The following is a 21,551-nucleotide window of genomic DNA, read 5'->3' as shown; positions in this document are numbered from 1 at the left end:
GCGGGGCTACCTGCCTCGGGCTCCTCCTCCTCCCCACCTGAGTCCCAGAAGAGAGGGGGAGTGGTTTGGACAGGGGTCTGGGTGACTCCTCCCCTGACTGCACCTGCAGGTGCTGCCTGTGAGCTGTGACCTGCTGGGAGCTGGGGATTTCTAACCTCGGGTTGGATCCCAGCTGCCTGCTTTTTCGCCTCCACAGTACTGGGGACTGGTAGCGCTTGGACCGCTTCCCTCCGAGCCTTGTCTATGGCTTTTTCCCCTGCGCGGACGGTCAGGCCCAGGAATTTCACCTCCTGCTGACCGATCTGCGCTTTCTTCTCTAGTCATAGCGGGGCATCGTCAGGGGGGGCTGAGGGAGCTACCACACCGGTAGTGGCTGCTATTCTTCCCTGGCTGGCCATAAAAGATCGCATGGCCTCAAAAAATGACTCCATGGCAGCGGGGGCAATTCCTGCCTCTGCCTCCCCCGTCGCTGCCTTTTGGGCTAGGGCGGTGGGATTCTTTCCCTTAGTATCCTTCCAGGGGTTTTTACAATCTTTGCGCAAGTGGCCATCCTTCCCGCACCCAAAGCAGTTTAACTTAGCCTGGGCGGGACGATTCCCTTCCTGGTGCCATTCCCTTTTATGCTGGGCCCCTGGTTTAACCTCGTGGACTTTCCCCTTGGGTTGGGGCGTCTCGATACCCCTGATATTTTTAAATGCTATCGTGAGCTGGCGGATCACCGTTTCCTCGGTGGTCTGGGGGCTACGGGGGTCAAACCAAGCCGCAGCTCGTGTTCGAATTTGGGGCAGGCAGTTTGTCATGAGACAGCGGAGCCAGTGGGCTAATTGATCTCTGTTCAGGAGTGTCCGCCCTGGCATTCCCGGGCATGCGCTCCGGTAGACTGGCCACAGCCTGTCTGCGAAAGCCTGTGGGGACTCCCCAGGGAGCTGTACCGTTTTTCCCACCCGGGCGAACGGACTCCCATCATTTAGTCCCATGGCCTCCAATATCTCATCCATTAACTCCTCGTAATCTTTCTGCCCCCTTTTGCACTCATCTGATAAGGTTTGGAGGAGGTCACCCCCCAAAGAAAACAGCAGCATTTTTGCTTGTTCTGCTTCATCGCAGTCATTAACGCACGCTGCCTGCTCTATCTCACGGAAGTGTAGAGAGGGGTCTCCCCTCACTGTAAGCTTAGGGATATGGCTAACCATGGCCCTGAGCTGTGGGGTGCCATGCGGCACTACAAACTGGTTCTGGATGGCCCCTAGGTCCTCGCCATCGGCGGGCGGGCCGTACCTCCGTTGTCGGAGGGGGTACACTGGTCCCGGTCCTGGTCTATCTACCAGGAATTGCTGGTTCTCCCCTAATGCTTCATCCTCCACCCCCCCTTGCTGCCAGACCTCCTGAAAACTCGGGGCTATGGGTGGTGGCCGTGAAGCCTCTGGTTCCCCAACCAGTGTCGTTCTGGGAGCTGCCTGTGGGACTTCCCTGTTTGGGTTGCCGGTAAAATCCGACTGGCCCGCCTTCGGGCTAAGGAGGCATACCATGCCCTTCGCCCTCGCTAAGGCCATGCCCAAACGTTCTATTTCTTGCCTGCAGGGGCGATGATCTGCGTCCTCAAACCCCTGGGCGCAGGCCAGCTTATCTGCTGCCTTTACCTCGCCTACTTTCTCCTCCTGCTCTTTTAATTCTTGCGTGAGGCTGTGGATCTTATCCATTAACCTAGCCTCACTGTCTCTCGCCTCTCTGACCTGGTATTCCAGGTGTTCCATTCGACCTCTAGCGCTACTTTTGAGCTCAGCGATCTGGTATTCCAGGCGCTCTACCTTTGCCTGGTGGTCCCTTGCCATCTGCGCCCTTTCTTGGCTAATTGCCTGGAGCGCTGCTACCCCTTGCTCTTCGGCTGCTGTCTTTTCCTGCAGCTCTAGGGTCAACTGTTTAATCTTGGCTGCTTGTACTGCTACAGCACGGTCTAGAACTAAGACCTGCTTTTTAAAACACAAGAGCCAGACCGCCTTCTCAATACTTTTCTTATACTGTTTACTTGCTGTCCACTGGATGGCTGCATCTATGGGACGCTCGGCCTTTAACATATCGCCCACCCACTTTTTCGCGATATTTACCTTGCCGCACACATAGGCAGACAACCTTTCCTCCATTGCGGATTCCCCTTCCAAATCAGTGTCCACTGTGTCACATCCCTTTTGCCAAAGTCCCATCTGACTCGCCATTTCTGTAAGGGGTTTCTTTTTTTTACTGTTTCTCGGGCTTATAATAGGTCAGCCAGTTATGTTTTTCCTGAGCTTCCCAGCCCGCAGTGCGGTTGCGAATCGCTTACCCCTTCCTGATTCTGAGCTGAGGACTTATCGAGTGGTAACAAAGACAGACAAACAGACCAGTGGATTGGTACAAGGAAAACCAATGTTTATTAATAAGAAAACTAAAACTACAAGGTAAACAGTATAATACAGAAGATAAAGAAATCGCTATGGATGTAATACAGTCTTACACTTAACCCCCAACCTTACACTTATGCTAGGTTGTCTTGTGGCAGCCAGAAAATTAATGCTCACCGGTGAAAACAGATGAAAAGGCCTAGCCCCTGTGCCTGCTGCTGCCGTCGACATGTGGTTGCGAGGTTTACTGGATGGCTTCCTTCTTAGTTGCTAGCAGACAGACAGGACAGGGCCAAGAGGCGAAGAGAGCAGCTACTACACCTACACTAGCCAGAAATATACTGGGCAGCTTCAGTTATACCCTCTTGGTAACAGGTTTTTTCATACCTTATCAGCTTGCTTCATTGTTTGATTTAAGCACGAAACGTAAGACAAAGGACCCCATCTCTGGCCCATTTACATTATGGCCGTTTCCTGTATCGATCTGTATGCTAACTGCTTTACCATTGTTCCGAATGTACCTTGATGGTTCACCTTTTGTCCTGCGATCACTTCCTGCTCGAATTTTGATGTGTTGACCGGCCATGTTGATAGCTTGCCTCAGGGCTAGAATGCAGCTGCATTGTTTAAAGAAAATCGGTCTAGACACGAAAACCTGCCAAGTTGTTGAAAAATGCAATTTCAAATCTGCCGGTCCTTGGCCATATGTCTGACTGCAGCCATTTTGAGAGACCTTGGATTTTTTTAAAACAGTCACACCAGGGTTTCTTTAATAACTCCAATAAATCTTCGGGGTGGGGGGAACATGTGAAATTTTGCGAATCCCTTCACCGCTGACTAGTGATTTCCGGTGTCAAAGTTTGTGGAGTCAGGAGGAGGTCACCTATTTTGCCTTAACTGGGCTGGCGATCACACCACTAAGGGCAGCCACACCACTAGGGGTGCATCTCGGTCAGGTGTCTGCCAGCTCCAGGAGGCCGCAAAATGAGGCAGAGATGTGCCAGGCCCGGGAGGAACTGGGCTCCCCCAGGAAAGACTTCATACTCATGCCTTTCTGCCCCTTTAAAAGGGAACTGTTACAAATCTTGATCACCTGAAGGTATCTTTGGGTTCAGGGGCATCAGTCACACCTGTTAGTGGATCCCACACCTCTCACAGTGCCCAGTATCTACTTGTACAATCGCATAACCCAGAGGAGATAAAGTGCAAACTGGATATCATCTCTTTCACACCCCTCCGAGGTGTACCTCTTCAATCTTTTCAAAGGCAGACCAAGAACACTTGGTAAAATTAAGACAGATGCTAATCATTTAAGTTGCCTTACTTCACACAGAGCAAATGAATATACAGAGCAACAGTTATACTCGGGCTCCCTTAATTCAATCAATATAACTTGTTTTCGCATAATGATATTAAATAATGAAAATGCCATGCTTCCCAACATTAGTGGGTCATTTTGCTTGACTGAAGCAAAATAACTCCTAAATAATCACTTGTATACACTCTAATTGTCTTGCAGCCTTTGCTGGACTTGGCTGCCCTCGCAGCTTTCTGTTTTAAAAAAAACTTACTGATTATCTACTTCTCTGTCTCTGTCTCTAACTTTTTACTTTCATGTTCAAAACCCAAAAGGAGGGCTTACGCAAGACTGGCCCTGTGGAGCATCCAGGACCACTGACCCCCCCAGCACAATAAGTCTAAGTTATTTCTTGATTACAAGTTCCTTAACATTTACAGTCTTTGGGGGAAAAATCAAAGCCTAACTAGCATTTTAACTAACTGTTATCTCCATGCTTTGTTTTTTAACTTGTGTAAATACACTTTGCTTTAAAACGTGACCATTAAATGTAACTCTTCTTTTCCAAATCCTTTTTGTGGAAAAAATGGTCAAAAAAGATTTTGCAGTGTAACAGGGGCTGATAAAAATTGAACATACTGTTATGGGTTATGGCCTGGACCTCTTGGTGGGCCCATTTGTGCTATTGGACAGGCCAGTAAGCCTGCTCCCATCTGGCTTACTGATCCGCTAATGCTCTGCCAGGATGGGGTACAGGACTCCCAGCCCGGGAATCTGCCTCCAGTCACCACCCCTCTTCTAAAAGTGGCCTTGTTTGGGAGACTCTGCCCCCAGCAAGGCCCCACGGAAACTGCTAGGTAGGCCAAGACCTGGCGTATCCAGGTTGCAGCTTAAGTTGAGACCCCACCATCGTGTGCTGTAGATTTTTGGCCTCATTGTCCTTAATTCATACCACTACTCTTCCCCCCGCAACCCCCTCACCCTTTCTTACCTATTGTTATGAATACAGGTCTTCAGCAGACATCTACTTGGTTCAATGGTGAGAGTCTGGTGTGTAATAATGAAACTCCCTTGTGATCTGGACTGGATCACGGTCTCTCGGACACATGTCACCTTCAATTGCTGTGAAGGCAGACAGAGTCAACACTAGGCGAGGCGTTGTTTGGTTCAATTTGTAAGTTGCTTTATTCCATACTAGGTAGAACACGCAGAACATGTAATATGATCAAAGTCTTTTGATACAATCTGTTCAAACTTCTGTTCCTGGACACTCATAAAAACAAAGAACATGCATACACTAGCCCACTTGGGCCCTCTACTTAACATAGAATGATAGATTCGTTCTGCTATGAGTCCTATTTTTACATTTGTTCTTGGGACATGTGACGCTGGTAAGCCAGTATTTATTGCCCATCACTAGTTGCCTTGAGAACATTAGAAGTCAAACATACAGGGCAGGATTTTAACTGCCAAGTCCTGGTGGGATCTGGGCGGAGAGGGGGGGGGGCTAACAAAATCGTATTTTTATGAAACAGGAGGGAATCCCGGCTCCAACCCGTCGAAAAACACGGACGACCCAGACACATCTGGGTGCAGGTGGATCAGGAAGCCCGAAGTCCCGCCGGCAATTAAATCCGGCAGGCCGATAATTAAAGGGACTAATGTACCTCATTGAGGTACTTAAAGTAGTTTTTTTTGTGTATAGAACACTTAAAAAGATTTTAACCGGACCTGGGCAGCTTTCCCATGGCTTTCGATTCATGCCCAGTGAAACTAGGCGGGAAGGGCCAGATCAATGAAAAATAAACTAAATAAATTAAATTAAATTGCATTTCCCATTGTAAAAAAATAAATAAACATACTTTAAAACTGATGTCTCTTGCATCCATCCCCCCCGGCCACCGATGTCCGATGTCCCTCCGTTGTCCGATGTCTCCCCCCTCTCCACTCCGATGTCCATTGCTTCCCTTCTCCCCCTTCACCATCTGTCTCCCAACGGCCGATGAGGTCTCTCTTTCTCCACCCCCCCACCTCGGATGTGTAGCTCCTCTCCGCCAACAGGCAGCCAGCCTGTCAAACGGGCTGGTTGCCAGTTGTGAAACCCGGAACATAAGAACATAAGAAATAGGAGCAGGAGTAGGCCGTATGGCCCCTCGAGCCTCCTCCACCATTCAATCAGATCATGGCTGATCTTTGACCTCAACTACACTTTCCCGCCCGATCCCCATATCCCTTGACTCCCCTAGAGTCCAAAAATCTATCCATCTCAGCCTTGAATATATTCAATGACTCAGCATCCACAGCCCTCTGGGGTAGAGAATTCCAAAGATTCATAGCCCTCTGCATGAAGAAATTCCTCATCATCTCAATCTTGAATGGCCAACCCCTTATTCTGCAACTATGCCCCCTAGTTCTAGACTCCCTAGCCAGGGGAAACAATCTCTCAGCGTTTACCCTGTTGAGCCCCCTCAGAATCTTATATGTTTCAATGAGATCACCTCTCATTCTTCTAAACTCCAGAGAGTATAGGGCCATTCTACTCAACCTCTCTTCATAGGACAACCTTCTCATCCCAGGAATTAATCTAGTGAACCTTTGTTGCACCACCTCCAAGGCATGTATATCCTTCCTTAGATAAGGAGACCAAAACTGTATGCAGTACTCATGATGAGGTCTCACTAAAGCCCTGTACAACTGTAGTAAGACTTCTTTGCTCTTGTACTCCAACCCCTTGCAATAAAGGCCAACATGTCATTTGCTTTCATAATTGCCTGCTGTACCTGTATACTAACTTTTTGTGTTTCTTGTACGAGGACACCCAAGTCTCTCTGAATACCAACATTCAATAGTTTCTCATCATTTAAAAAATATTCTGTTTTTCTATTCTTCCTACCAAAGTGAATAACCTCACATTTCCCCACATTATACTCCACCTGTCACCTTCTTGCTCACTCTCTTAACCTGTCTATATCCCTTTGCAGACTCTTTGTGTCCTCCTCACAGCTTACTTTCCCACCTAGCTTTGTATCATCAGCAAACATGGATACATTTCACTCGATCCCTTCATCTAAGTCATTAATATTGGAAGAGGCATTGATTGGCATCATTAAGGTCGCGATCGCTTCCCTTCTGGATTTCGCATCCGCAAATCCTCCACCCCCCACCCCCCACCTGCTCTCCTCCCACCAGCAATCATGCCCATAGTGTGGGACTGGAGTCACATGTAGGCCAGACCAAGTGACAAGTGATGGTAGGTTTCCTTCCTTGAAGGACATTAGCGAATGAGGGTTTTTTATGAAAATCGCTAGCTCTCATGGTAACTTTTTCTGGCTCGAGCCCTCAAACTACCAGATTTATTGAATTCAATTTCATTACTTTCTACGATGATGGTGGTTTGTCCATCATTGTTGATGGTGACAGCCTATGATTCATCGCCAATTTAACACAGGTTGTGGTTTCTCATATGACTGTAAAGTTCCAATTTTCACGAGGAATGTTTTCCCACACACAGGACATTGAATGTCAGATTGATGTGAGAACTGATCTTTCCTTGATTTCCTCTGGGATCTCTTTTCTTCGGCTAGCTGCTTCAAACTTTGTCGTGCCATCGTGAATCATCTTTTGCCACTTTTTCTGTCACAGGCATCATGCTCCCAGGTGTCAGTGGAGATGCCACATTTTTTTTTAGATCGGCTTTATAAAAGCCAACTTTCTAAAGTGGGATTTGAACTCACAACCTCTAAGTTACTAGTCCAGTACCATAGCCACTCTGACCTCTCAGTCTTTGGCTTTCTACACTGTTCCAATGAAGCTCAATGTAAGCTTGAGGAACAATGCCTTATTTTTCCATTGGGCACTTTGTAGCCCTCTGGCCGTAGTATTGACTTTAAAAACTAAACATCTTAACTATAGTGCCCACCTTCTCCTGGCAAGTGCTTCCAGGGTTGGGCGGAAGGAACGGGTTGGTACTTGGAGTGGGGACCCTTCATTGGAATACTGCGCTGGCGTGGTGGTCTACATCCTTGGTGTCGATGTGCTTTTTTTCTACTTCCAGGCTCATGGGCTGCTGGCACCAACTCCGCCTTGCAAGTTTTTCATGTTTCCTTTCCTACCTGCCTATCCCTTACCCTTTTAGTTATTAACACTATCCCTCTGGGGTCAATTTTCAATCTGAAATGAAAATCGGATGGTTTCTACAATGGGCGGCTGATCCGCAACGCCAGTTTTATGCCCAGGTGAAAATCTGCCCCTTGATGTTTCTGTATATGTATTTTGTTTCTTTGATTTCTCTAATTATGCCTCCTATTGCCCCATGCCATTATCACTTCTGCCCTTCTGCCATTTAATTATCTCCCATTCTCCACTCAAGCACTTTACAAGTCATTCTATTGCTTTGTTTTGTGTGTGTGTGTGTGTGTGTGTGTGAGCGTGTGTGTGTGTGTGTGTGTGTATATGCGAGCGTGCTTTCTCTCTTCCCTTCTGTTCCTTATTAAACGCTGTTCATCGATAATATCTTTCAGTCTTGACAAAGGGCCCACACAGCCAAATAGTCCACTTGTCTCTTCTCTCCACAGATGTTGCCTGACCTGCTGAGGGATTCCGGTATTTTCTGCTTTTGTTTCAGCTTTCCAGCATCTGAGTATTTTGCTTTTTATCCATAACCCCTGGTGCAGAGGTTACTTTTTTCCTCATAATCTTTCTTCTGCCTTGACTTCTTTCACAGTCCTTCTCCTGCTTCATTGACACCTGGGCCTGGGTTTTCCTCCAAACTGCCATCCATTTTGGGGTGATTAGGAGCAGCAAACCAGAGCAAAATTGGATTGGCAGCCGTGCCTTCAGCTGCCTAGGCCCTAAGCTGTGGAATTCCCTCCCTAAACCTTTCCGCCTCCCTACCTCTCTCTCTTCTCCTTTTAGACGCTCTTTAATACCTACCTCTTTGACCAAGCCTTTGGCCACCTGTTTTAACATTTCCTTATGTGGCTCGGTGTCAAATTTTGTTTGATAACGCTCCTGTGAAGCATCTTGGGATTTTTTACTACGTTAAAGGTGCTATATAAACGCAAGTTGTTGTTGTTTTAGAGGATACTACCTCAAATGTCATCTTTTGTCGACATAATCAATATCTGACCTATTCTAGACTGCATTATTTGTAGTTTATGTCTTCACTTATGAGTGGTGGGCATGTGAGAGTCTCCTTTTAAAATTCCATCTCAGCATTAATGATATTCTATCCCATCCCCTAAACTGTGCATGTAGGACTCTTAAACACTTTATCCCATACTCTTCATAGGTGCTGACATTGACATTTATTGCATCCTAGCTAAATAAATCATGTTATTTTATTTTTACAGTATTTGAGAGAAAGTTCTACTCAATTTAATCCTGGACTGTAAGTAAAATTCCACCCACTCCTAAAGCAATTTCCTTGTCATTGTTTCCTTAATCCAAAAATCCATTCCTTGTTCCTCTGCCTGTGTGGTAGATTTTGATAAAGTCGTAGCCATGGAAACCAAAAATGAACGCCAGAGTATTTTTAAACTGACAATGCAGCAGGGAATTAAAAAGTGGAACAGTACAAATTAATTACTGGATGTTAATTGCGTGTGGAATTAACTAGCGACGCATGCATGTGGCCACTTAAGCAATAGAACTACAAGCTTATGGAGCAGGTTAATTGTCTACCTCCGCAGTCTATTTTCTCCACTCTTTTGGCTCTGCGCTGTGCAGTTTTATGCTGCTTCTAAGCAAATCAATGACTTAACAAAATCAGTTAACCACAGTGCAAGATGTAGCAAAAGCTGCTAAAAGCTTTTTGCTGAACTGCTAAAATGTACTTTTCTGCAACTTGTTTCCTATTTTTGAGCCAGTCCCTGAACTCTACAATACATGTGACAAAATGGAACCGAACTGTAGAAACTCCATTAAAGTAGGTCAGCAAAAGCTTTGCAAATTGGGGCCAGAGTATCCTGCAGCAACTGATGCACTGGATATTATTGTGCCTGCCTTTTGCAAAACATATTGTGCTGAATACATACAGATGGCAGATCACAACAAGCCATGACACAGTCCCAAAATTCTGGAGCTGCATGAGTGGAGTCGGCAGAAGAAGCACCAATTTCAATTAGCTGAGATGTGATTTAGCGAAAGTGGACTGGAAACAGCTACTTGAAGGTAAATCAGTGTCAGAGCAGTGGGAGGCATTCAAAGGGGGAGATAGTGAGGGTTCAGAGCAAATATGTTCCCACAAAGAAAAAGGGTGGGACTCCCAAATCTAGAGCCCCCCTGGATGTCAAGGAGCATACGGCGTTGGATAAGGCAAAAAAGGGAAGCTTATGTCAGATACCGAGAGCTCAATACTGCAGAAACCCCAGAGGAGCATAGAAAGTGCAGGGGTGAAATTAAAAAGGAAATCAGGAAAGCAAAGAGGGGGCATGAAAAAATATTATTAAGTAAAACCAAGGAAAACCCAAAGATGTTTTATAAATACATAAAGAGCAAGAGGAAAGCTAAGGAAAGAGTAGGGCCTTTTATAGAGCAAAAAGGTAACCTGTGTGTGGAGGCGGAAGACATGGGTATGGTTCATAATGAATACTTTGGGCTCAATTTTAAAAGGGTGGCAGGATGGCAGTGGGGGTGGGGGGGGTCAATGGGCGCATGGCAAACCCAAATTAAAAAAAACTTAACTTGCCCCACACGATCGCGAGGTAACTGATGCTCATTAACCCTGTTTCCAGGATTCATGCCCGGCAGTCAGCCTGATTGAGATGGGGGGGGAGAAAGAGAGAGAGAGAGAGAGACGTCATCCGGCGCTGGAACAGAGAGTGGGGGGCAAGATCGGAAGGGGGAAACAAAGATGGCGTGAATATAAAGGGGGGGGACACAAAAATGGGAGTGGAACACGGACATCGGCGGTGGGGAGACATTGGGAGACATCGGGGGGTGAGACATCGGAGAAGAGTCATCAGGAGGTGAGACTTCAGGGGGTGAGATCATTTGAAAGGAAGGTTTATTTTTTTTTAAACTGTGTGAAAAGTTATTTTGTTTCATTTATTTTGTTTATTTTTGCCCGATCCGGCCCTTCACGCCTGGTTTCACCAGGTGTGAGTTGGAAGCCGTGGGAAAGCCGCCCAGGTAAGTTGAAAATCGTTTTAGCTACCTGCTATGTCACAAGTAAAGTACCTTAAGTACCAATGAGGTAGATTTGCTTCTTTAAAGATCGTCCCACCGGCTTTAATTGCCGGCGGGACTTCCGGATTCCAGAACTCCGCTCGCACACAGCTGCGTCTATGTGTGACGGGAAGTCGGCGGATTGGAGCCGGGTTCCTTACCCGCTCCGGATTTTACCAACTTTTGCTGCCCCCACTGCCCCCAACGCACCTGGACTTTCATTTGAAAATTGAACTCTTTGCGCCTGTCTTCACAAAAGAGGGAGATGATGCAGATATTGTGGTTAAGAAGGAAGAGTGTAAAATATTGGATAGGATAAACATATTGAGAGAGAAAGTATTAAGGGGTTTGATATCTTTGAAAGTAGAAAAATCACCAGGCCCGGATGAAATGTATCCCAGGCTGTTAAGAGAAGCAAGGGAGGAAATAGCGGAGTCTCTGATCATCATTTTCCAATCCTCTCTGGCATGGTGCCGGAGGATTGGAGGATTGCTAATGTTGAACCGTTGTTTAATAAGTGAGAAAGGGATAGAACGAGTAATTACAGGCCAGTCAGCCTAACCTGGTGGGCAAATTATTGGAGAAAATTCTGGGGGAAAATATTAATTGTCATTTAGAAAGGCACAGATTAATCAAGGACAGTCAGCATGGATTTGTTAAGGGAAGGATGTGTCTGACTAACTTGATTGAATTTTTTGAGGAGGTAACAAGGAAGGTCGATAAGGGTAGGGCATTTGATGTAGTCTACATGGATTTTAGCAAGGCTTTTGACGAGGTCCCACATGACAGACTGGTCAAAAAAGTAAAGTCCATCGGATCCAAGGGAAAGTGGAAAGTTGGATCCAAAATTAGCTCAGTGGCAGGAAGCAAAGGGTAACGGTCGACGGGTATTTTTGTGACTGGAAGGCTATTTCCAGTGGGGTTCCGCAGGGCTCAGGACTAGGTTTGTTGCATTTTGTGGTATATATCAATGATTTAGACTTAAATGTAGGGGGCATGATTAAGCAGTTTACAGATGGTACAAAAATTGGCTGTGTGGGCGAAAGTGAGGAAGGAAACTGTAGACTGCAGGAAGATATCAATGGACCGGTCAGGTGGGCAGAAAAGTGGCAAATGAAATTCAATCCAGAGAAGTGTGAGGTAATGCATTTGGGGAGGGCAATCATGGCAAGGGAATACACAATAAATGTTAGGATACTGAGAAGTGTAGAGGAACAGAGGGACCTTGGAGTACATGTCCACAGATCCCTGAAGATAGCAGGACGTAGATAAGGTAGTTAGGAAGGCATATGGGATACTTTCCTTTATTAGCTGAGGCATAGCATATCAGAGCAGAGAGGTTATGCTAGTACTGTATAAAACACTAGTTAGGTCACATCTAGAGTACTGCATACAGTTCTGGTCACCACATTACAGGGAAGATTGCACTAGAGAGGGTACAGAGGAGATTTACGAGGATGTTGCCAGGACTGGAGAATTTTAGTGATGAGGAAAGATTGGATAGGCTGGGTTTGTTTTCTTTGGAACAGAGGAGGCTGAGGAAAGATTTATTTGAGGTGCATAAAGTTATGAGGGGCCTAGATAGAGTGGATAGGGAGGACCTATTTCCCTTATTGGAGGGGTCAACAACCAGGGAGCATAGATTTAAAGTAATTGGTAGAAGGATTAGAGGGGAGCTGAGGAGAATCTTTTTCACCCAGAGGGCGGTGGGGGTCTGGAACTCACTGCCTGAAAGGGTGGTAGAGGTAGAAATCCTCATCGCATTTAAAAAGTACTTGGTATTAAGAGATATGGGCCAAAGGCAGGTATATGGAGTTAGATCACAGATCAGCCATGATCTTATCAAATGGAGGAGCAGGCACGAGGGGCTGAATGGCCTACTTCTGTTCCTATGTTCCTATGTTCCTATATGCACTTGAAATGCCGTAAACTACAAGACTACGGACCAAGTGCTGGAAAGTGGGATTAGGCTGGATAGATCTTTTTCGGCCAGCACAGACGCGATAGGCCAAATGGCCTCCTTCTTTGCCATACATTTCTATGATTCCAAGGCACTATGAAGCACCTGACCCAGGCAGCACAATTTGCTGGTGATTTACAGAAGAGACAGAAACTGATGGATCCAAGTTCTTCCCCAAATTACAGCCCCCCCTTCCCCAGTTCTAGGCCGGAATCGCACTCCTGCGATTTGCACAATTTCTCGGTTTACATGCTTGTATTCTCATTTGCAGGGATTTCTGATTCCAATAGCATGAAGGAGAAGGAATGAAGTTATATTGCAACTACCTTGATAACTGCATTTCTCTTTTTACTAAGCGTCAGGCTGGCTCAGTTGGTCGCACTCTCGACTCTAAGTTAGAAGAGTTTGGTTTGAGTCCCACTACAAACTTGAGTGCATAGTCGAGGCTGATACTTCATTGCAGTAGTGTGAGAATGCTGCATTATCAGAAGTGCAGTCTTTCAGATGAGACATTATCCCAATCTCTGGCGGATGTGAAAGATTCTATGGCATTCTTCAAAGAAAAGCAAAGAGTTCTGCTGTTGTCCTGGGCAACATTGATCCCTCAATCAACACCACTGAAAACAAATCATCTGTTCATTCATTCACATTCTGTTTCTGGGACTTTGCCCTGTGACTGCACTTCAAACATAATCTATTGGTTGTAAAGCACTTTAAGCCAGTCTGAGAAGGTGCTATATAAATGCAAGTTCTTTCTTTCTTTACTAGTCATACGGTGACTGTGTGCAATGGATTGACAGACGAGAGGTATACTGGTAGCCGACAATCGATCGACTTCTCAGTAAGGCCGTGTACAAAGAAGCTCTGTGCATAGATGCTTGGACATGTACGCAGAGCTCCACTTTCCAGGCTGCTAATTTTTAATGTTAGCTGAGTGCAGACGGGAGCATCTATTCTATCAGAACATTAAAAAAATATTCCATACATAACATTGGCTTTGCATTGGACTTCTACTAGAGCCAGTGTAGGACTGGCCCCTTTAAAGGATCTCATACCATTTAGCTTTCGTGCACTGGGAGACAATTGTAGATCTGAGACCAGAGTAATATTGCCACTTTCACATGAATGCACATCGAAAATTAATATCATTATTCACGCAGACAAAAATTAACATCTGCCTCGGTACAGCAACTGACCTAGAATACTACAGCAGTGAGCTTCTTCACTCCTACAGGGTCAATACGTAGTGGGTAATTTTAACCTAACACATTTGGCGGGACACTGACGGAATAGGATGGGATCGGCCGCCCAAAGTCATTGGAAACTAAAATCGGGCAGGGATGTAAAATGGCCGATCGATCCAATCCCGTCATTTTCCCGCTGGGTGGGTTAAGTTAAAGTTACCCCTTTAGTCCCACCTAATTCTTTTAATCTTACTTTTATTCTGTTTACCAGAACCACTTGAAAAGTTAACATTCCAGGTGAAATATTTGATAAAGAGATAGTGTGTTGACAGCAACAGCAGGACCTTCAGTGAACAATTCTGTAGAGTTGGCATTAACCTTTCTGATCTAGCATACCAATCAGGAGATATTAGCAACATTAACAATCAGTACCAGTCGTCATGATAACCTAGGGGCAGGGCGCTGAAGGGAAGAAGTAGGATCTCAATATCAGGCTCCGAGAAATCACGTCAAGGAAAGAAACACAAGGAAGACTAAAGAAAGTAGACATAGATGTAGATGAAAAGAAAGCGATGAATCTGGAGAGTACTACAGTCAGGTGTTTATGATGAGCTGGGCTTGTGCGCCATGTGGGTGAATGTTGGTACTCCCCGAAGGTGATGGGCTGGATCTCAGCTAGGAAAAGATTATGCAGAAAGTCAACACTGAGATGGTGTGACTTTGTACAGGAAGACCAACAATTAGCAAATATCTGTCAGAGTGTCAGAGAGTTACAGTCCAATGGTGAAATTGTGACCTGTCAAGTGCTGAGTCAGCATTCAGAACGGAAAAAGTTGATGATTGCCACTTATTCTGTGGACTCGCTCACTGCCAGACACACAACTGGCATCAATTGAGCACTTCCTTGCCATCTTTCAGGCCTGAAATTGGTCTGCTTGAGGCAGTGGCAAAGAAATAAAAATTCTCCTAGATTTTCTTAGTGTATAAAATGTACCAAAATACTTTTATTTACTTCATAAACTTCATAAGTAAAAAGAGTACTACAACTATAACAATGCTCCCTCCTCTAGTCATTCTCTGCAATTAGTCATTTAAAAAAAATTCTCTATCCCTGTTCCTGAAACATCTCTTGCTAATAGTAATATACGATCACACATTGAGCTCATACTCATTGCTCTTGCCCACTGATTTCTCACATATGGATCTGTCTAATAGTGAAAACCACAGAACAAGGTTACACTACAATTAGAGAACTGTGCAAAGTTCTGGTCTCCATATTACAAAAAGGAGAAAGTGCAGAAAAGATTTACAAGGATGATACCAGAACTGAGAGGGTACAAGTATCAGGAAAGACTGAAAAGGCTGGGGCTCTTTTCTCTAGAAAAGAGAAGACTGAGAGGTGACATGACTGGTGTCTTTAAAATTATGAAGCGGTTCGATAGGATAACATAGAGAAGATGTTTCCACTTCCGGAGGAGTCAAAAACTAGGGGCCATAAATATTAGATAAATCCAAGAAGGAATTCAGGAAAAACTTCTTTATTCAGAGAGTGGTGAGAATGTGGAACTCATTACCACATGGAGTGGTTGAGGTGAATAGCGTAGATACATTTAAAGGGAAGCTAGATAATTACATGAAGGAGAGAGGAATAGAAGGATATGTTGATCGGGTGAGATGAAGTAAATATAGAGTGGAAGGAAGCTCATGGGGAGCATAAACACCAGCATAGACCAGTTGGGCTGAATGGCCTGTTTCTGTGCTGTAAATTCTACGTAAGGGCAAATGTGAGAAACTGCAGGATCAAAGTGGGAAGAATGGGAGTTAGAAATCAAATGGGGCAAGCATCAAACTGACAGCATGAAAATAAAGGAGGAGAGCAATTATCAAAGAATCCGGAGTGAGAAATCACAGGACAAGACTGAGGCTCATCGATAGAGACCAGTAGACAAAATAAACCCGCAGGACAAATCATTTCAAAGAGCAATTGTGTTCTCCAGATTCATGAGCCCTGAATCTCCTTACTACCATCAGCACATACGCCATTATTACGCCGTTATTGTGCTAAGAAAATAATCAAGGAGACTCACGTTTAGCACATTGTGCCACTTACGCACCATTAACACGCTAGAGGTGAGTTTCCACGATCTTTTTGCAGCTTTGACCATTCACCCGCCCAAGACCCGCAGAGCTCATTGGCATAGGAGCGCCACTCACCTGGTGATGCTGTGCATGCGAATTTCCTGCTTTTAGGCCACGACTGCACTCTGGGAAAGTTAGAGCCATATAAAATAGGTGCAGGAGCTCCCCCTGTCACCAGGTTCGGGCTGAAGTGAAGAGTTTGAGAGCATTGAATAGTCCCCAAACTTTGCTTGCTTATTTTTGGCTTCACAGATGTTTTTCAATAGTTTTGCTCTCTGTGACTTGCATCTAACCCCCCCCCCCCCCTAAATATTTTGACCTCCCCCCCACATACTCACAATGACTCTGGAGAAGGCATGGCATTCCCCATGGGCAAACCTCTCTACGGCATCCTTATGTAGGAGGAGGAGGAACAGCAGCATGTGGAATCGAGGAGAACAAGGCAGCATGCCAGGAGACATTGGCATTGAGTGCCAGGGCCACCTCTCTACAGGCAGCAAGGCTGACACTCCTATTTGGCTGCTGCCTGGCACACCCAGGAGTCTGTTCCTAGTGTCTTCCACCTCTTCCAGGCGGGCTTGCATGCTTTCCTGTGAGAAATTCACAGCCCTTTGGCAAGATGCTGCCCAGTCATGGTTCTCCAGGGGGACAGCTGGCCTGCGGCTGCTCACGGTTCTGGGAAGAGGCACTTCAAATGATGAGCGAGTAAAATGCAAAGTGGTCGAGGAAAGAATCTCTTCAGCCTCCCCTGTTGTCCCCAGGTGCTCTACTGAAGACTGCGGTCTTTACAGGGACTGTGCTGTTTCTGCACAGAAGTTTCCTGGGGACTAAGCTGCTCACTGCACTTTTAGAATGCAATTATGGCAGAACTTGCGCCACTTCATATACAAGTTATCTTAACCAGGAAACGTGGGTGCCACTGCCTCTGCTGGTGAATGGCGTAACTTTCTGGAGCAACAACAGTGCAAGAAACATCAAGGAAATTCAGGGCCATGGTAACAGGTGAAGCACGATACGGAGAGCCGCTGGAGAGAGTCAAAGCATGTGATGTGACTGATTTCATTTCAGCTTTTGACAGTAACCAAGCTCATTTTCTTGCTGGCTGATGACTAAAGGCTCGTAACCTCCATTCCCATGGTAGTACGAGCAATGAGTTTCCTGGTGCTCTGGGAGAAGCTACATATTTGAGGTGCTGATGTTACTGATGGTCCAGAGAGATTTGCCTGTTCTTCAGCCAGATAGGTACAGGTTGGATTTTCCAGAACCTGTGCCTGGATCTATTGGATTGAATGGGTACAATGAATATGAGAAAATGGGGTGGAGAAGATCAGATGCCAGCACTCACAGCCATCAATGCTAATTAGTGGCATCCCATATCGATGTAATGGAATATAGCTGAGAAAATTGTCAGTTCTTTTCAATCATTAAAATAGTGAAGTGGTACAACACAATATCAGGTTTTGTTTTAACTTTAAAAATATAAATTTTTTGCCAAAACTTTGCAACAACTCCTTTTATACAGTAGCAAACTCCCATTGTTCCTAATATGAAACCATTCTTACAGATAGTTCCTGACAGAATATTGTCTGAAAGCAGTTTTCCTGTAGTTACCAAGAGATGTGATTCAGTCACTGTAATGATAACTGAAGACTATCAGTGGCTCCGATAGTGGTACCAGCAGTTAAATGGACTGTGGACTCGGACTGAAGCTACCATTGTAACTCGTGATGGATGCACCTTGGTACTTTGAACAATTGTATCTTTTTGGTGTGCAGTAAAGCCTTACGTATACAGCTGACTTCTGACTGAAAATCTCACACCTACATTTTACTCAATGTTAACGACTCTCAAAAGTGTGCATGCACATATATATTTTATGTAGCTATTACATATTGCTAGTGGGAGGAGTGTATTAATACATTCAAGTTTCTTGGCATGACTAGCAATGCTCTTGATTGAAGGGATTGAAGCAATTTGCCTGTTCTTGGTCTTTGAGGATCAGTTGGGTTTGGGGGAAAGGGAGGCCCTGCTTACTAGTGGTCATTTCATTGTCTGGGTCTCTATGCTGGGAAGAGGTGGATTCTGTGCCATGTAAGCCTCCAAAAACAGGCCCCAGACTGCTTGGTATTTCTCCATTTCCAAGGCAGAAGCCAAATATAATCCTACTTTAGCCATGTGAAAGGCAAGATGTTATTGTGTCAGCCTTGGCTCAGTGAGAGCACTCTTGCCCCCTAAGTCAGAAGGTCATGGAGTCAATCCCCACTCCAGATACTAAAGCACATAATCTAGGCTAAGACTGAGAGAGTACTGCACTGTTGGAGGTGCCATCTTGTGGATGAGATGTTAATTTAAAGGCCCTGTCTGCTCCCTCAGGTGATATGAAAGATCCCATAGCACTATTCGAAAAAGAGCAGAGAAGTTATCTTGGCCAAAATTAACCCCTCAACCAACATCACCTAAAAATGGATTATTTGCTCATTTATCCCCTTACTCTTTGTGGGACTTGCCGTGCACAAATTGGCTTCATGGTTTCCCTACATTGCTATAGTGATGGAACGTCAAAAATACTTTATTGGCTATGAAGTGATTTGAGATGTCCTAAGTTGTGAAAGATGAATGCAATTTTTTCTTTCTTTCTTTCCATTGGCTGTAAGGGAACCATCTAGAAAATGATTTTCCCCTGCATGCAACAGATTGTTGGACAGTTTTAAGTTGGTATGGAAAACAGACTATTTCTTTTCCAGGAACCGAGTGAGTAAACTTCTGAGTGTGGCTTTATAAACAAAACAAAAAACTTGCTTCTATTACCAGTATTAATTTTCACTTTTAAGGGAACAATTTCATTGCTCTAAATGTATATATTGCTTTACTCGATGAGGTGAGATATGTCAGTGCTGGGCAATGAAAAATTTTTCCAGTTTTGTTACCCAAATCTCCATTTCACTTATAGCACAGTCAGCTGGGGAGAAGTACTCCCTCCGTTCAACTCCAACAACCTGCTTTTAGCCCAATTACCACCAGTGGGAATCTTTCTATTCCCACATCAGATAAGCTTATTTCTACTCTCAGTGAGACTGCCAATTTCTGCATAATTGGGGGAAATTCTGTGATTATAATCTGGAAACACAAGTCATGGCCAAACTGTGATCACCTTTGCTGATTTACCCATAAATTTTCTGTTTCCAGTCTGTGGTCTAAAACTATGGGCCAGTCACTGAGAAGGGAGAAGCATTAAATCCTCTAAAACAATAATGAATGACAATTAAGAGCTAGTTAAGCACCTGAAACAACACTAAGAAAGGATGATAGCTGATTACACAATTACTGCACATTACTGACTGAGAAAAGTTCAGCAATGTAAACCCTTTTGTAAGGACTCAGACAGAGGAGGCACCCATTTAAAGTGACTGATGCTACCCCATCAAAGCACTTATTGCAGCCAATCATTGGAGGAGGTAAGTTAAAACTGGCAACATCAAGCTGTCACTACAATTCAGGATGTGATTGGCTCATTTTCAGAATTCTGTCAAAACATAGCCCAGGGAGGTGGTCCAAGACCAGCAGATCTCCAGCTGCTTTTGAAACCTGTCAAATTACTTACTTATTCGAGAAGGGGTTCAGTTGGCAGCAATGGTAGGTTAGGTGTCAAATATCTGAAAACAAAGTACAAACAATATGGGCAACATAATGCCAACTCAAACTGTGAAGGTAAATCGGGAAAAATTATTTTCACTGGTCGGTAAGTCAGTAAATATGAAGGCATAATTGTAAATCACCAAAAGAACAAAGGGAGAGCTTAGGAGAATTTTCTTTTAACTCAGAGGATTGTCAGGACATCTACTACTACAAAAGTCCCATCCATCAGCTCAGCAGCGACCGATGGGGATGAATGAATTCACTCCATTGTTGTCGGTTCTGAACTAGCCTGGCTGCTTCAGTCAACTGTATCCCTTTCTGCGACAAGTTGCCCTTGACATTGTCTATCTTGCACTGTCACGGTCATCCTCAGCTTTTTGTTCCATGTACCTCTGTACACATGGCCATGAAAGATATTCTTGGAACATACCCAAACCATTGCCGTCGTCTTTCTTGGATCTTCTGTATAAGCTCATTATCCAAGCCACGTTCTTAGTATATCATTCTAGATTCTTTGCATCCTGGATACTCCCAGTATTCCTCTCAACCAACTCATCTCTGCTGTTAGTATCTTTTGTTCATCAACTTTTCTCATGTTCCTACACTCAGATCCGTATAATAAAATGGGGATAATCATCGAGGTGAGATTGTAATTGAAACAAATGGTTCTGAAGATGTGGAAACAGAAAGGTGAAACTGACTTATGGATGGCAAATGTTCTTGCACCCCTCCTTATCTGAGATGAAAATGCAATTTCTGAGCCATATATCAGCAGCACTTCACAATGCAGCAATTAGCTTCATCCCTAAAATCAGAGTGCCAAGACGCCCTCAGATGCCCAGTTCAAATGAATGAAATTAGTGCCGCATAGAAGGGATGCATTACTTTAGAAATAGCACAGGCTGCCTAATTAAATTCTCTTAATGGCCAGATTTGCATACCAAATATTTGTAATGCACATTCTGTGTGACAGCACACATTGCTGGTAGGCAGCCAGGTCAGGCAATTAAAAAGTATTTAAAGAGTGGAAAGCACTTTTTGTTGGCAGAAGTTTCAAGGCTTTCAACCTTACATTCCATGATAAATAGTTTAAAACTACATAAGCCCACTTTGTGTAGAACCCTTGCAGTATAAGTCTGGACTAAATTCGACAGTAGAGCCCAGAGGTGTCAAGCCAGTATCATAATCCAGATCCTGAAATTTCTGTAGCACTAGAGTAGTGGAGCAGGCACGAACTCCACTTAAGTAGACAAGCCCATTCCAAAATTACGGGTAGGCAGTGGGGAAGGCACATTATACCAGTAAAGGCACTTCAGTGGTGCCCACCCCAAACCACTGGCTGAAATGTCAGACTGGCACCATGCTACGCTGACAAAGAAAAGGAAATGTCCCATGGGGCATTTTTTATTAAAGGTAATCGATTCTCTCGTGGATGAGGGTTTTTTTTTATTCGTTCACGGGATGTGGGCGTCACTGGCAAGGCCAGCATTTATTGCCCATCCCTAATTGCCTTTGAGAAGGTGGTGGTGAGCCGCCTTCTTGAACCGCTGCAGTCCATGTGGTGAAGGTTCTCCCACAGTGCTGTTAGGAAGGGAGTTCCAGGATTTTGACCCAGCGACGATGAAGGACCAGCAATATATTTCCAAGTCGGGATGGTGTGTGACTTGGAGGGGAATGTGCAGGTGGTGTTGTTCCCATGTGCCTGCTGCTCTTGTCCTTCTAAGTGGTAAAGGTCGCGGGTTTGGGAGGTGCTGTCAAAGATGCCTTGGTGAGTTGCTGCAGTGCTTCCT

The sequence above is a fragment of the Heptranchias perlo genome, chromosome 3 (genome assembly GCF_035084215.1).
Source record: "Heptranchias perlo isolate sHepPer1 chromosome 3, sHepPer1.hap1, whole genome shotgun sequence".
Classification (NCBI taxonomy): Eukaryota; Metazoa; Chordata; class Chondrichthyes; order Hexanchiformes; family Hexanchidae; genus Heptranchias; species Heptranchias perlo.
The sequence above is the reverse complement of the archived record's forward strand: the minus strand, read 5'-3'. Positions refer to the sequence as shown.